The 12,788-nt window shown below is 45.6% G+C and overlaps 32 non-coding genes and 9 pseudogenes across 32 annotated transcripts; all 41 read left to right on the top strand.

The window, feature by feature from the left end:
* The first annotated feature begins 41 nt into the window (after positions 1 to 41).
* Positions 42 to 160, top strand: LOC123433370. The gene has a single exon (XR_006624886.1). It is a non-coding gene; the product is annotated as a 5S ribosomal RNA (ribosomal RNA).
* Positions 161 to 345: 185 nt separating this feature from the next.
* On the top strand, positions 346 to 464 carry LOC123431853. Its single transcript, XR_006623446.1, has one exon. It is a non-coding gene; the product is annotated as a 5S ribosomal RNA (ribosomal RNA).
* A 227-nt stretch (positions 465 to 691) lies between these two features.
* Positions 692 to 810, top strand: LOC123437056. Its single transcript, XR_006628258.1, has one exon. It is a non-coding gene; the product is annotated as a 5S ribosomal RNA (ribosomal RNA).
* A 191-nt stretch (positions 811 to 1,001) lies between these two features.
* Positions 1,002 to 1,114, top strand: LOC123433486 (annotated as a pseudogene).
* Positions 1,115 to 1,411: 297 nt separating this feature from the next.
* On the top strand, positions 1,412 to 1,530 carry LOC123437948. Its single transcript, XR_006629109.1, has one exon. It is a non-coding gene; the product is annotated as a 5S ribosomal RNA (ribosomal RNA).
* Positions 1,531 to 1,718: 188 nt separating this feature from the next.
* Positions 1,719 to 1,816, top strand: LOC123433545 (annotated as a pseudogene).
* Positions 1,817 to 2,010: 194 nt separating this feature from the next.
* On the top strand, positions 2,011 to 2,129 carry LOC123431939. The gene has a single exon (XR_006623545.1). It is a non-coding gene; the product is annotated as a 5S ribosomal RNA (ribosomal RNA).
* A 196-nt stretch (positions 2,130 to 2,325) lies between these two features.
* On the top strand, positions 2,326 to 2,444 carry LOC123433173. Its single transcript, XR_006624718.1, has one exon. It is a non-coding gene; the product is annotated as a 5S ribosomal RNA (ribosomal RNA).
* Positions 2,445 to 2,629: 185 nt separating this feature from the next.
* LOC123433548 lies at positions 2,630 to 2,727 on the top strand (annotated as a pseudogene).
* Positions 2,728 to 2,923: 196 nt separating this feature from the next.
* Positions 2,924 to 3,042, top strand: LOC123431864. Its single transcript, XR_006623460.1, has one exon. It is a non-coding gene; the product is annotated as a 5S ribosomal RNA (ribosomal RNA).
* A 185-nt stretch (positions 3,043 to 3,227) lies between these two features.
* Positions 3,228 to 3,346, top strand: LOC123431875. The gene has a single exon (XR_006623473.1). It is a non-coding gene; the product is annotated as a 5S ribosomal RNA (ribosomal RNA).
* A 182-nt stretch (positions 3,347 to 3,528) lies between these two features.
* On the top strand, positions 3,529 to 3,647 carry LOC123431886. The gene has a single exon (XR_006623486.1). It is a non-coding gene; the product is annotated as a 5S ribosomal RNA (ribosomal RNA).
* Positions 3,648 to 3,841: 194 nt separating this feature from the next.
* Positions 3,842 to 3,954, top strand: LOC123433487 (annotated as a pseudogene).
* A 160-nt stretch (positions 3,955 to 4,114) lies between these two features.
* LOC123433490 lies at positions 4,115 to 4,227 on the top strand (annotated as a pseudogene).
* Positions 4,228 to 4,507: 280 nt separating this feature from the next.
* Positions 4,508 to 4,626, top strand: LOC123436246. Its single transcript, XR_006627479.1, has one exon. It is a non-coding gene; the product is annotated as a 5S ribosomal RNA (ribosomal RNA).
* Positions 4,627 to 4,808: 182 nt separating this feature from the next.
* Positions 4,809 to 4,927, top strand: LOC123431897. The gene has a single exon (XR_006623499.1). It is a non-coding gene; the product is annotated as a 5S ribosomal RNA (ribosomal RNA).
* Positions 4,928 to 5,115: 188 nt separating this feature from the next.
* On the top strand, positions 5,116 to 5,213 carry LOC123433549 (annotated as a pseudogene).
* A 194-nt stretch (positions 5,214 to 5,407) lies between these two features.
* On the top strand, positions 5,408 to 5,526 carry LOC123438612. The gene has a single exon (XR_006629746.1). It is a non-coding gene; the product is annotated as a 5S ribosomal RNA (ribosomal RNA).
* Positions 5,527 to 5,717: 191 nt separating this feature from the next.
* LOC123431909 lies at positions 5,718 to 5,836 on the top strand. Its single transcript, XR_006623513.1, has one exon. It is a non-coding gene; the product is annotated as a 5S ribosomal RNA (ribosomal RNA).
* A 188-nt stretch (positions 5,837 to 6,024) lies between these two features.
* LOC123433569 lies at positions 6,025 to 6,122 on the top strand (annotated as a pseudogene).
* Positions 6,123 to 6,303: 181 nt separating this feature from the next.
* LOC123437961 lies at positions 6,304 to 6,422 on the top strand. Its single transcript, XR_006629121.1, has one exon. It is a non-coding gene; the product is annotated as a 5S ribosomal RNA (ribosomal RNA).
* A 179-nt stretch (positions 6,423 to 6,601) lies between these two features.
* On the top strand, positions 6,602 to 6,720 carry LOC123436885. The gene has a single exon (XR_006628092.1). It is a non-coding gene; the product is annotated as a 5S ribosomal RNA (ribosomal RNA).
* A 182-nt stretch (positions 6,721 to 6,902) lies between these two features.
* LOC123437140 lies at positions 6,903 to 7,021 on the top strand. The gene has a single exon (XR_006628337.1). It is a non-coding gene; the product is annotated as a 5S ribosomal RNA (ribosomal RNA).
* Positions 7,022 to 7,212: 191 nt separating this feature from the next.
* Positions 7,213 to 7,325, top strand: LOC123433491 (annotated as a pseudogene).
* Positions 7,326 to 7,613: 288 nt separating this feature from the next.
* Positions 7,614 to 7,732, top strand: LOC123437467. Its single transcript, XR_006628645.1, has one exon. It is a non-coding gene; the product is annotated as a 5S ribosomal RNA (ribosomal RNA).
* Positions 7,733 to 7,926: 194 nt separating this feature from the next.
* Positions 7,927 to 8,039, top strand: LOC123433492 (annotated as a pseudogene).
* Positions 8,040 to 8,181: 142 nt separating this feature from the next.
* LOC123431920 lies at positions 8,182 to 8,300 on the top strand. The gene has a single exon (XR_006623526.1). It is a non-coding gene; the product is annotated as a 5S ribosomal RNA (ribosomal RNA).
* A 188-nt stretch (positions 8,301 to 8,488) lies between these two features.
* On the top strand, positions 8,489 to 8,607 carry LOC123434973. The gene has a single exon (XR_006626236.1). It is a non-coding gene; the product is annotated as a 5S ribosomal RNA (ribosomal RNA).
* A 200-nt stretch (positions 8,608 to 8,807) lies between these two features.
* LOC123432235 lies at positions 8,808 to 8,926 on the top strand. Its single transcript, XR_006623828.1, has one exon. It is a non-coding gene; the product is annotated as a 5S ribosomal RNA (ribosomal RNA).
* A 185-nt stretch (positions 8,927 to 9,111) lies between these two features.
* On the top strand, positions 9,112 to 9,230 carry LOC123435142. The gene has a single exon (XR_006626403.1). It is a non-coding gene; the product is annotated as a 5S ribosomal RNA (ribosomal RNA).
* A 182-nt stretch (positions 9,231 to 9,412) lies between these two features.
* On the top strand, positions 9,413 to 9,531 carry LOC123435175. Its single transcript, XR_006626436.1, has one exon. It is a non-coding gene; the product is annotated as a 5S ribosomal RNA (ribosomal RNA).
* A 182-nt stretch (positions 9,532 to 9,713) lies between these two features.
* LOC123438109 lies at positions 9,714 to 9,832 on the top strand. The gene has a single exon (XR_006629269.1). It is a non-coding gene; the product is annotated as a 5S ribosomal RNA (ribosomal RNA).
* Positions 9,833 to 10,014: 182 nt separating this feature from the next.
* Positions 10,015 to 10,133, top strand: LOC123436813. The gene has a single exon (XR_006628023.1). It is a non-coding gene; the product is annotated as a 5S ribosomal RNA (ribosomal RNA).
* A 191-nt stretch (positions 10,134 to 10,324) lies between these two features.
* Positions 10,325 to 10,443, top strand: LOC123435077. The gene has a single exon (XR_006626339.1). It is a non-coding gene; the product is annotated as a 5S ribosomal RNA (ribosomal RNA).
* A 200-nt stretch (positions 10,444 to 10,643) lies between these two features.
* Positions 10,644 to 10,762, top strand: LOC123432655. Its single transcript, XR_006624228.1, has one exon. It is a non-coding gene; the product is annotated as a 5S ribosomal RNA (ribosomal RNA).
* A 200-nt stretch (positions 10,763 to 10,962) lies between these two features.
* Positions 10,963 to 11,081, top strand: LOC123431933. The gene has a single exon (XR_006623539.1). It is a non-coding gene; the product is annotated as a 5S ribosomal RNA (ribosomal RNA).
* Positions 11,082 to 11,263: 182 nt separating this feature from the next.
* Positions 11,264 to 11,382, top strand: LOC123431944. Its single transcript, XR_006623550.1, has one exon. It is a non-coding gene; the product is annotated as a 5S ribosomal RNA (ribosomal RNA).
* A 215-nt stretch (positions 11,383 to 11,597) lies between these two features.
* LOC123438881 lies at positions 11,598 to 11,716 on the top strand. The gene has a single exon (XR_006629997.1). It is a non-coding gene; the product is annotated as a 5S ribosomal RNA (ribosomal RNA).
* A 182-nt stretch (positions 11,717 to 11,898) lies between these two features.
* LOC123436667 lies at positions 11,899 to 12,017 on the top strand. The gene has a single exon (XR_006627880.1). It is a non-coding gene; the product is annotated as a 5S ribosomal RNA (ribosomal RNA).
* Positions 12,018 to 12,208: 191 nt separating this feature from the next.
* LOC123435078 lies at positions 12,209 to 12,327 on the top strand. The gene has a single exon (XR_006626340.1). It is a non-coding gene; the product is annotated as a 5S ribosomal RNA (ribosomal RNA).
* Positions 12,328 to 12,527: 200 nt separating this feature from the next.
* Positions 12,528 to 12,646, top strand: LOC123432920. Its single transcript, XR_006624486.1, has one exon. It is a non-coding gene; the product is annotated as a 5S ribosomal RNA (ribosomal RNA).
* The last annotated feature ends 142 nt before the right edge of the window (positions 12,647 to 12,788 follow it).

The raw sequence follows: 12,788 nt of genomic DNA on the forward strand, positions 1-12,788 counted from the left end.
ATATAATAATAACTAATTTATTATTGCCTCTAGGGCATATTTCCAACAATCATACCAGCACTAAAGCACCGGATCCCATCAGAACGCCGAAGTTAAGCGTGCTTGGGCGAGAGTAGTACTAGGATGGGTGACCTCCTAGGAAGTCCTCGTGTTGCATTTCCCTTTTTAAATATATTTTTGCGCCACGTGACAAGGATGACGCGGGACCGTGATCTATATGACCTCATTTTCTTATTTTTGACGATTACTGTGTGACTTTTCCGACCGCGCTTGACACCCAACGACTAATAGTAGTAGTAGTAGTAGTAGGGGCAAGCATAAGGAACAAATAGATAGTTGCATGTCGGATGCGATCATACCAGCACTAAAGCACCGGATCCCATCAGAACTCCGAAGTTAAGCGTGCTTGGGCGAGAGTAGTACTAGGATGGGTGACCTCCTGGGAAGTCCTCGTGTTGCATTCCCCTTTTTAAATATATTTTTGCGCCACGTGACAAGGATGACGCGGGACCGTGATCTATATGACCTCATTTTCTTATTTTTGACGATTACTGTGTGACTTTTCCCACCGCGCTTGACACCCAACGACTAGTAGTAGTAGTAGTAGTAGTGGTAGTAGTAGTAGTAGTAGTTGTAGTAGTAGTAGTAGTAGTAGGGGCAAGCATAAGGAACAAATAGATAGTTGCATGTCGGATGCGATCATACCAGCACTAAAGCACCGGATCCCATCAGAACTCCGAAGTTAAGCGTGCTTGGGCGAGAGTAGTACTAGGATAGGTGACCTCCTGGGAAGTCCTCGTGTTGCATTCCCCTTTTTAAATATATTTTTGCGCCACGTGACAAGGATGACGCGGGAGCGTGATCTATATGACCTCATTTTCTTATTTTTGACGATTACTGTGTGACTTTTCCCACCGCGCTTGACACCCAACGACTAGTAGTAGTAGCAGTAGTAGTAGTAGTAGGGGCAAGCATAAGGAACAAATAGATAGTTGCATGTCGGATGCGATCATACCAGCACTAAAGCACCGGATCCCATCAGAACTCCGAAGTTAAGCGTGCTTGGGCGAGAGTAGTACTAGGATGGGTGACCTCTATTTTTGCGCCACGTGACAAGGATGACGCGGGAGCGTCATCTATATGACCTCATTTTCTTATTTTTGACGATTACTGTGTGACTTTTCCCACCGCGCTTGACACCCAACGACTAGTAGTAGTAGTAGTAGTAGTAGTAGTAGTAGTAGTAGTAGTAGTTGTAGTAGTAGTAGTAGTAGTAGTAGTAGTAGTAGTAGTAGTAGTAGTAGTAGTAGTAGTAGTAGTAGTGTAGTAGTAGTAGTAGTAGTAGTAGTAGTAGTTGTAGTAGTAGTAGTAGTATGGGAAAGCATAAGGAACAAATAGATAGTTGCATGTCGGATGCGATCATACCAGCACTAAAGCACCGGATCCCATCAGAACTCCGAAGTTAAGCGTGCTTGGGCTTGAGTAGTACTAGGATGGGTGACCTCGTGGGAAGTCCTCGTGTTGCATTCCCCTTTTTAAATATATTTTTGCGCCACGTGACAAGGATGACGCGGGAGCGTGATCTATATGACCTCATTTTCTTATTTTTGACGATTACTGTGTGACTTTTCCCACCGCGCTTGACACCCAACGACTAGTAGTAGTAGTAGTAGTAGTAGTAGGGGCAAGCATAAGGAACAAATAGATAGTTGCATGTCGGATGCGATCATACCAGCACTAAAGCACCGGATCCCATCAGAACTCCGAAGTTAAGCGTGCTTGGGCGACCTCCTGGGAAGTCCTCGTGTTGCATTCCCCTTTTTAAATATATTTTTGCGCCACGTGACAAGGATGACGCGGGAGCGTGATCTATATGACCTCATTTTCTTATTTTTGACGATTACTGTGTGACTTTTCCCACCGCGCTTGACACCCAACGACTAGTAGTAGTAGTGGTAGTAGTAGTAGTAGTAGGGGCAAGCATAAGGAACAAATAGATAGTTGCATGTCGGATGCGATCATACCAGCACTAAAGCACCGGATTCCATAAGAACTCCGAAGTTAAGCGTGCTTGGGCGAAAGTAGTACTAGGATGGGTGACCTCCTGGGAAGTCCTCGTGTTGCATTCCCTTTTTAAATATATTTTTGCGCCACGTGACAAGGATGACGCGGGAGCGTTATCTATATGACCTCATTTTCTTATTTTTGACGATTACTGTGTGACTTTTCCCACCGCGCTTGACACCCAACGACTAGTAGTAGTAGTAGTAGTAGTAGTAGTAGTAGTACGGGAAAGCATAAGGAACAAATAGATAGTTGCATGTCGGATGCGATCATACCAGCACTAAAGCACCGGATCCCATCAGAACTCCGAAGTTAAGCGTGCTTTTGCGATAGTAGTACTAGGATGGGTGACCTCCTGGGAAGTCCTCGTGTTGCATTCCCCTTTTTAAATATATTTTTGCGCCACGTGACAAGGATGACGCGGGAGCGTGATCTATATGACCTCATTTTCTTATTTTTGACGATTACTGTGTGACTTTTCCCACCGCGCTTGACACCCAACGACTAGTAGTAGTAGTAGTAGTAGTAGGGGCAAGCATAAGGAACAAATAGATAGTTGCATGTCGGATGCGATCATACCAGCACTAAAGCACCGGATCCCATCAGAACTCCGAAGTTAAGCGTGCTTGGGCGACCTCCTGGGAAGTCCTCGTGTTGCATTCCCTTTTTAAATATATTTTTGCGCCACGTGACAAGGATGACGCGGGAGCGTGATCTATATGACCCCATTTTCTTATTTTTGACGATTACTGTGTGACTTTTGCCACCGCGCTTGACACCCAACGACTAGTAGTAGTAGTAGTAGTAGTAGTAGTAGTAGTAGGGGCAAGCATAAGGAACAAATAGATAGTTGCATGTCGGATGCGATCATACCAGCACTAAAGCACCGGATCCCATCAGAACTCCGAAGTTAAGCGTGCTTGGGCGAGAGTAGTACTAGGATGGGTGACCTCCTGGGAAGTCCTCGTGTTGCATTCCCCTTTTTAAATATATTTTTGCGCCACGTGACAAGGATGACGCGGGACCGTGATCTATATGACCTCATTTTCTTATTTTTGACGATTACTGTGTGACTTTTCTCACCGCGCTTGACACCCAACGACTAGTAGTAGTAGTAGTGGTAGTAGGGGCAAGCATAAGGAACAAATAGATAGTTGCATGTCGGATGCGATCATACCAGCACTAAAGCACCGGATCCCATCAGAACTCCGAAGTTAAGCGTGCTTGGGCGAGAGTAGTACTAGGATGGGTGACCTCCTGGGAAGTCCTCGTGTTGCATTCCCCTTTTTAAATATATTTTTGTGCCACGTGACAAGGATGACGCGGGAGCGTTATCTATATGACCTCATTTTCTTATTTTTGACGATTACTGTGTGACTTTTCCCACCGCGCTTGACACCTAACGACTAGTAGTAGTAGTAGTAGTAGGGGCAAGCATAAGGAACAAATAGATAGTTGCATGTCGGATGCGATCATACCAGCACTAAAGCACCGGATCCCATCAGAACTCCGAAGTTAAGCGTGCTTGGGCGAGAGTAGTACTAGGATGGGTGACCTCCTGGGAAGTCCTCGTGTTGCATTCCCCTTTTTAAATATATTTTTGCGCCACGTGACAAGGATGACGCGGGAGCGTGATCTATATGACCTCATTTTCTTATTTTTGACGATTACTGTGTGACTTTTCCCACCGCGCTTGACACCCAACGACTAGTAGTAGTAGTAGTAGTAGTAGTAGTAGTAGGGGCAAGCATAAGGAACAAATAGATAGTTGCATGTCGGATGCGATCATACCAGCACTAAAGCACCGGATCCCATCAGAACTCCGAAGTTAAGCGTGCTTGGGCGAGAGTAGTACTAGGATGGGTGACCTCTATTTTTGCGCCACGTGACAAGGATGACGCGGGAGCGTGATCTATATGACCTAATTTTCTTATTTTTGACGATTACTGTGTGACTTTTCCCACCGCGCTTGACACCCAACGACTAGTAGTAGTAGTAGTAGTAGTAGTAGTAGGGGCAAGCATAAGGAACAAATAGATAGTTGCATGTCGGATGCGATCATACCAGCACTAAAGCACCGGATCCCATCAGAACTCCGAAGTTAAGCGTGCTTGGGCGAGAGTAGTACTAGGATGGGTGACCTCTATTTTTGCGCCACGTGACAAGGATGACGCGGGAGCGTGATCTATATGACCTCATTTTCTTATTTTTGACGATTACTGTGTGACTTTTCCCACCGCGCTTGACACCCAACGACTAGTAGTAGTAGTAGTAGTAGTAGTAGTAGTAGTAGTAGTAGTAGTAGTAGTAGTAGTAGTTGTAGTAGTAGTAGTAGTAGTAGTAGTAGTAGTAGTAGTAGTAGTAGTAGTAGTAGTAGTAGTAGTTGTAGTAGTAGTAGTAGTAGTATGGGAAAGCATAAGGAACAAATAGATAGTTGCATGTCGGATGCGATCATACCAGCACTAAAGCACCGGATCCCATCAGAACTCCGAAGTTAAGCGTGCTTGGGCGAGAGTAGTACTAGGATGGGTGACCTCCTCGGAAGTCCTCGTGTTGCATTCCCCTTTTTAAATATATTTTTGCGCCACGTGACAAGGATGACGCGGGAGCGTGATCTATATGACCTCATTTTCTTATTTTTGACGATTACTGTGTGACTTTTCCCACCGCGCTTGACACCCAACGACTAGTAGTAGTAGTAGTAGTAGGGGCAAGCATAAGGAACAAATAGATAGTTGCATGTCGGATGCGATCATACCAGCACTAAAGCACCGGATCCCATCAGAACTCCGAAGTTAAGCGTGCTTGGGCGAGAGTAGTACTAGGATGGGTGACCTCCTGGGAAGTCCTCGTGTTGCATTCCCCTTTTTAAATATATTTTTGCGCCACGTGACAAGGATGACGCGGGAGCGTGATCTATATGACCTCATTTTCTTATTTTTGACGATTACTGTGTGACTTTTCCCACCGCGCTTGACACCCAACGACTAGTAGTAGTAGTAGTAGTAGTAGTAGGGGCAAGCATAAGGAACAAATAGATAGTTGCATGTCGGATGCGATCATACCAGCACTAAAGCACCGGATCCCATCAGAACTCCGAAGTTAAGCGTGCTTGGGCGACCTCCTGGGAAGTCCTCGTGTTGCATTCCCCTTTTTAAATATATTTTTGCGCCACGTGACAAGGATGACGCGGGAGCGTGATCTATATGACCTCATTTTCTTATTTTTGACGATTACTCTGTGACTTTTCCCACCGCGCTTGACACCCAACGACTAGTAGTAGTAGTGGTAGTAGTAGTAGTAGTAGGGGCAAGCATAAGGAACAAATAGATAGTTGCATGTCGGATGCGATCATACCAGCACTAAAGCACCGGATCCCATCAGAACTCCGAAGTTAAGCGTGCTTGGGCGAAAGTAGTACTAGGATGGTTGACCTCCTGGGAAGTCCTCGTGTTGCATTCCCCTTTTTAAATATATTTTTGCGCCACGTGACAAGGATGACGCGGGAGCGTGATCTATATGACCTCATTTTCTTATTTTTGACGATTACTGTGTGACTTTTCCCACCGCGCTTGACACCCAACGACTAGTAGTAGTAGTAGTAGTAGTAGTAGTACGGGAAAGCATAAGGAACAAATAGATAGTTGCATGTCGGATGCGATCATACCAGCACTAAAGCACCGGATCCCATCAGAACTCCGAAGTTAAGCGTGCTTGGGCGAGAGTAGTACTAGGATGGGTGACCTCCTGGGAAGTCCTCGTGTTGCATTCCCCTTTTTAAATATATTTTTGCGCCACGTGACAAGGATGACGCGGGAGCGTGATCTATATGACCTCATTTTCTTATTTTTGACGATTACTGTGTGACTTTTCCCACCGCGCTTGACACCCAACGACTAGTAGTAGTAGTAGTAGTAGTAGTAGGGGCAAGCATAAGGAACAAATAGATAGTTGCATGTCGGATGCGATCATACCAGCACTAAAGCACCGGATCCCATCAGAACTCCGAAGTTAAGCGTGCTTGGGCGACCTCCTCGGAAGTCCTCGTGTTGCATTCCCTTTTTAAATATATTTTTGCGCCACGTGACAAGGATGACGCGGGAGCGTGATCTATATGACCCCATTTTCTTATTTTTGACGATTACTGTGTGACTTTTGCCACCGCGCTTGACACCCAACGACTAGTAGTAGTAGTAGTAGTAGGGGCAAGCATAAGGAACAAATAGATAGTTGCATGTCGGAAGCGATCATACCAGCACTAAAGCACCGGATCCCATCAGAACTCCGAAGTTAAGCGTGCTTGGGCGAGAGTAGTACTAGGATGGGTGACCTCCTGGGAAGTCCTCGTGGTGCATTCCCCTTTTTAAATATATTTTTGAGCCACGTGACAAGGATGACGCGGGACCGTGATCTATATGACCTCATTTTCTTATTTTTGACGATTACTGTGTGACTTTTCCCACCGCGCTTGACACCCAACGACTAGTAGTAGTAGTAGTAGGGGCAAGCATAAGGAACAAATAGATAGTTGCATTTCGGATGCGATCATACCAGCACTAAAGCACCGGATCCCATCAGAACTCCGAAGTTAAGCGTGCTTGGGCGAGAGTAGTACTAGGATGGGTGACCTCCTGGGAAGTCCTCGTGTTACATTCCCCTTTTTAAATATATTTTTGCGCCACGTGACAAGGATGACGCGGGAGCGTTATCTATAGGACCTCATTTTCTTATTTTTGACGATTACTGTGTGACTTTTCCCACCGCGCTTGACACCCAACGACTAGTAGTAGTAGTAGTAGTAGGGGCAAGCATAAGGAACAAATAGATAGTTGCATGTCGGATGCGATCATACCAGCACTAAAGCAACGGATCCCATCAGAACTCCGAAGTTAAGCGTGCTTGGGCGAGAGTAGTACTAGGATGGGTGACCTCCTGGGAAGTCCTCGTGTTGCATTCCCCTTTTTAAATATATTTTTGCGCCACGTGACAAGGATGACGCGGGAGCGTGATCTATATGACCTCATTTTCTTATTTTTGACGATTACTGTGTGACTTTTCCCACCGCGCTTGACACCCAACGACTAGTAGTAGTAGTAGTAGTAGTAGTAGTAGGGAAAAGCAAAAGGAACAAATAGATAGTTGCATGTCGGATGCGATCATACCAGCACTAAAGCACCGGATCCCATCAGAACTCCGAAGTTAAGCGTGCTTGGGCGAGAGTAGTACTAGGATGGGTGACCTCTATTTTTGCGCCACGTGACAAGGATGACGCGGGAGCGTGATCTATATGACCTCATTTTCTTATTTTTGACAATTACTGTGTGACTTTTCCCACCGCGCTTGACACCCAACGACTAGTAGTAGTAGTAGTAGTAGTAGTAGTAGTAGTAGTAGTAGTAGTAGTAGTAGTAGTAGTAGTAGTTGTAGTAGTAGTAGTATTAGTAGTAGTAGTAGTAGTAGTAGTAGTAGTAGTAGTAGTAGTAGTGTAGTAGTAGTAGTAGTAGTAGTAGTAGGGGAAAGCATAAGGAACAAATAGATAGTTGCATGTCGGATGCGATCATACCAGCACTAAAGCACCTGATCCCATCAGAACTCCGAAGTTAAGCGTGCTTGGGCGAGAGTAGTACTAGGATGGGTGACCTCCTGGGAAGTCCTCGTGTTGCATTCCCCTTTTTAAATATATTTTTGCGCCACGTGACAAGGATGACGCGGGACCGTGATCTATATGACCTCATTTTCTTATTTTTGACGATTACTGTGTGACTTTTCCCACCGCGCTTGACACCCAACGACTAGTAGTAGTAGTAGTAGTAGTAGTAGTAGTAGGGGCAAGCATAAGGAACAAATAGATAGTTGCATGTCGGATGCGATCATACCAGCACTAAAGCACCGGATCCCATCAGAACTCCGAAGTTAAGCGTGCTTGGGCGAGAGTAGTACTAGGATGGGTGACCTCTATTTTTGCGCCACGTGACAAGGATGACGCGGGAGCGTGATCTATATGACCTCATTTTCTTATTTTTGACGATTACTGTGTGACTTTTCCCACCGCGCTTGACACCCAACGACTAGTAGTAGTAGGGGCAAGCATAAGGAACAAATAGATAGTTGCATGTCGGATGCGATCATACCAGCACTAAAGCACCGGATCCCATCAGAACTCCGAAGTTAAGCGTGCTTGGGCGAGAGTAGTACTAGGATGGGTGACCTCCTGGGAAGTCCTCGTGTTGCATTCCCCTTTTTAAATATATTTTTGCGCCACGTGACAAGGATGACGCGGGAGCGTGATCTATATGACCTCATTTTCTTATTTTTGACGATTACTGTGTGACTTTTCCCACCGCGCTTGACACCCAACGACTAGTAGTAGTAGTAGTATTAGTAGTACGGGAAAGCATATGGAACAAATAGATAGTTGCATGTCGGATGCGATCATACCAGCACTAAAGCACCGGATCCCATCAGAACTCCGAAGTTAAGCGTGCTTGGGCGAGAGTAGTACTAGGATGGGTGACCTCTTGGGAAGTCCTCGTGTTGCATTCCCCTTTTTAAATATATTTTTGCGCCACGTGACAAGGATGACGCGAGACCGTGATCTATATGACCTCATTTTCTTATTTTTGACGATTACTGTGTGACTTTTCCCACCGCGCTTGACACCCAACGACTAGTAGTAGTAGTAGTAGTAGTAGTAGTAGTAGTAGTAGGGGCAAGCATAAGGAACAAATAGATAGTTGCATGTCGGATGCGATCATACCAACACTAAAGCACCGGATCCCATCAGAACTCCGAAGTTAAGCGTGCTTGGGCGAGAGTACTACTAGGATGGGTGACCTCTTGGGAAGTCCTCGTGTTGCATTCCCCTTTTTAAATATATTTTTGCGCCACGTGACAAGGATGACGCGGGAGCGTGATCTATATGACCTCATTTTCTTATTTTTGACGATTACTGTGTGACTTTTCCCACCGCGCTTGACACCCAACGACTAGTAGTAGTAGTAGTAGTAGTAGGGGCAAGCATAAGGAACAAATAGATAGTTGCATGTCGGATGTGATCATACCAGCACTAAAGCACCGGATCCCATCAGAACTCCGAAGTTAAGCGTGCTTGGGCGAGAGTAGTACTAGGATGGGTGACCTCCTGGGAAGTCCTCGTGTTGCATTCCCCTTTTTAAATATATTTTTGCGCCACGTGACAAGGATGATGCGGGAGCGTGATCTATATGACCTCATTTTCTTATTTTTGACGATTACTGTGTGACTTTTCCCACCGCGCTTGACACCCAACGACTAGTAGTAGTAGTAGTAGTAGGGGCAAGCATAAGGAACAAATAGATAGTTGCATGTCGGATGCGATCATACCAGCACAAAAGCACCGGATCCCATCAGAACTCCGAAGTTAAGCGTGCTTGGGCGAGAGTAGTACTAGGATGGGTGACCTCCTGGGAAGTCCTCGTGTTGCATTCCCCTTTTTAAATATATTTTTGCGCCACGTGACAAGGATGACGCGGGACCGTGATCTATATGACCTCATTTTCTTATTTTTGACGATTACTGTGTGACTTTTCCCACCGCGCTTGACACCCATCGACTAGTAGTAGTAGTAGTAGTAGGGGCAAGCATAAGGAACAAATAGATAGTTGCATGTCGGATGCGATCATACCAGCACTAAAGCATCGGATCCCATGAGAACTCCGAAGTTAAGCGTGCTTGGGCGAGAGTAGTACTAGGATGGGTGACCTCCTGGGAAGTCCTCGTGTTGCATTCCCCTTTTTAACTATATTTTTACGCCACGTGACAAGGATGACGCGGGAGCGTGATCTATATGACCTCATTTTCTTATTTTTGACGATTACTGTGTGACTTTTCCCACCGCGCTTGACACCCAACGACTAGTAGTAGTAGTAGTAGTAGGGGCAAGCATAAGGAACAAATAGATAGTTTCATTTGGGATGCGATCATACCAGCACTAAAGCACCGGATCGCATCAGAACTCCGAAGTTAAGCGTGCTTGGGCGAGAGTAGTACTAGGATGGGTGACCTCCTGGGAAGTCCTCGTGTTGCATTCCCCTTTTTAAATATATTTTTGCGCCACGTGACAAGGATGACGCGGGACCGTGATCTATATGACCTCATTTTCTTATTTTTGACGATTACTGTGTGACTTTTCTCACCGCGCTTGACACCCAACGACTAGTAGTACTAGTAGTAGTAGTAGTAGTAGGGGCAAGCATAAGGAACAAATAGATAGTTGCATGTCGTATGCGATCATACCAGCACTAAAGCACCGGATCCCATCAGAACTCCGAAGTTAAGCGTGCTTGGGCGAGAGTAGTACTAGGATGGGTGACCTCCTGGGAAGTCCTCGTGTTGCATTCCCCTTTTTAAATATATTTTTGCGCCACGTGACAAGGATGACGCGGGAGGGTGATCTATATGACCTCATTTTCTTATTTTTGACGATTACTGTGTGACTTTTCCCACCGCGCTTGACACCCAACGACTAGTAGTAGTAGTAGTAGTAGTAGTAGTAGTAGTAGTAGGGGCAAGCATAAGGAACAAATAGATAGTTGCATGTCGGATGCGATCATACCAGCACTAAAGCACCGGATCCCATCAGAACTGCGAAGTTAAGCGTGCTTGGGCGAGAGTAGTACTAGGATGGGTGACTTCCTGGGAAGTACTCGTGTTGCATTCCCCTTTTTAAATATATTTTTGCGCCACGTGACAAGGATGACGCGGGACCGTGATCTATATGACCTCATTTTCTTATTTTTGACGATTACTGTGTGACTTTTCCCACCGCGCTTGACACCCAACGACTAGTAGTAGTAGTAGTAGTAGTAGTAGTAGTAGTAGTAGGGGCAAGCATAAGGAACAAATAGATAGTTGCATGTCGGATGCGATCATACCAGCACTAAAGCACCGGATCCCATCAGAACTCCGAAGTTAAGCGTGCTTGGGCGAGAGTAGTACTAGGATGGGTGACCTCCTGGGAAGTCCTCGTGTTGCATTCCCCTTTTTAAATATATTTTTGCGCCACGTGACAAGGATGATGCGGGAGCGTGATCTATATGACCTCATTTTCTTATTTTTGACGATTACTGTGTGACTTTTCCCACCGCGCTTGACACCCAACGACTAGTAGTAGTAGTAGTAGTAGGGGCAAGCATAAGGAACAAATAGATAGTTGCATGTCGGATGCGATCATACCAGCACTAAAGCACCGGATCCCATCAGAACTCCGAAGTTAAGCGTGCTTGGGCGAGAGTAGTACTAGGATGGGTGACCTCCTGGGAAGTCCTCGTGTTGCATTCCCCTTTTTAAATATATTTTTGCGCCACGTGACAAGGATGACGCGGGACCGTGATCTATATGACCTCATTTTCTTATTTTTGACGATTACTGTGTGACTTTTCCCACCGCGCTTGACACCCATCGACTAGTAGTAGTAGTAGTAGTAGTAGTAGTAGTAGTAGTAGTAGTAGTAGTAGTAGGGGCAAGCATAAGGAACAAATAGATAGTTGCATGTCGGATGCGATCATACCAGCACTAAAGCATCGGATCCCATCAGAACTCCGAAGTTAAGCGTTCTTGGGCGAGAGTAGTACTAGGATGGGTGACCTCCTGGGAAGTCCTCGTGTTGCATTCCCCTTTTTAAATATATTTTTACGCCACGTGACAAGGATGACGCGGGAGCGTGATCTATATGACCTCATTTTCTTATTTTTGACGATTACTGTGTGACTTTTCCCATCGCGCTTGACACCCAACGACTAGTAGTAGTAGTAGTAGTAGGGGCAAGCATAAGGAACAAATAGATAGTTTCATGTGGGATGCGATCATACCAGCACTAAAGCACCGGATCCCATCAGAACTCCGAAGTTAAGCGTGCTTGGGCAAGAGTAGTACTAGGATGGGTGACCTCCTGGGAAGTCCTCGTGTTGCATTCCCCTTTTTAAATATATTTTTGCGCCACGTGACAAGGATGACGCGGGACCGTGATCTATATGACCTCATTTTATTATTTTTGACGATTACTGTGTGACTTTTCCCACCGCGCTTGACACCCAACGACTAGTAGTACTAGTAGTAGTAGTAGTAGTAGGGGCAAGCATAAGGAACAAATAGATAGTTGCATGTCGTATGCGATCATACCAGCACTAAAGCACCGGATCCCATCAGAACTCCGAAGTTAAGCGTGCTTGGGCGAGAGTAGTACTAGGATGGGTGACCTCCTGGGAAGTCCTCGTGTTGCATTCCCCTTTTTAAATATATTTTTGCGCCACGTGACAAGGATGACGCGGGAGCGTGATCTATATGACCTCATTTTCTTATTTTTGACGATTACTGTGTGACTTTTTCCACCGCGCTTGACACCCAACGACTAGTAGTAGTAGTAGTAGTAGTAGTAGTAGTAGTAGTAGGAGCAAGCATAAGGAACAAATAGATAGTTGCATGTCGGATGCGATCATACCAGCACTAAAGCACCGGATCCCATCGGAACTCCGAAGTTAAGTGTGCTTGGGCGAGAGTACTACTAGGATGGGTGACCTCCTGGGAAGTCCTCTTGTTGCATTCCCCTTTTTAAATATATTTTTGCGCCACGTGACAAGGATGACGCGGGAGCGTGATCTATATGACCTCATTTTCTTATTTTTGACGATTACTGTGTGACTTTTCCCACCGCGCTTGACACCCAACGACTAGTAGTAGTAGTAGTA

The sequence above is a fragment of the Hordeum vulgare genome, chromosome 2H (genome assembly GCF_904849725.1).
Source record: "Hordeum vulgare subsp. vulgare chromosome 2H, MorexV3_pseudomolecules_assembly, whole genome shotgun sequence".
Taxonomy (NCBI): Eukaryota; Viridiplantae; Streptophyta; class Magnoliopsida; order Poales; family Poaceae; genus Hordeum; species Hordeum vulgare.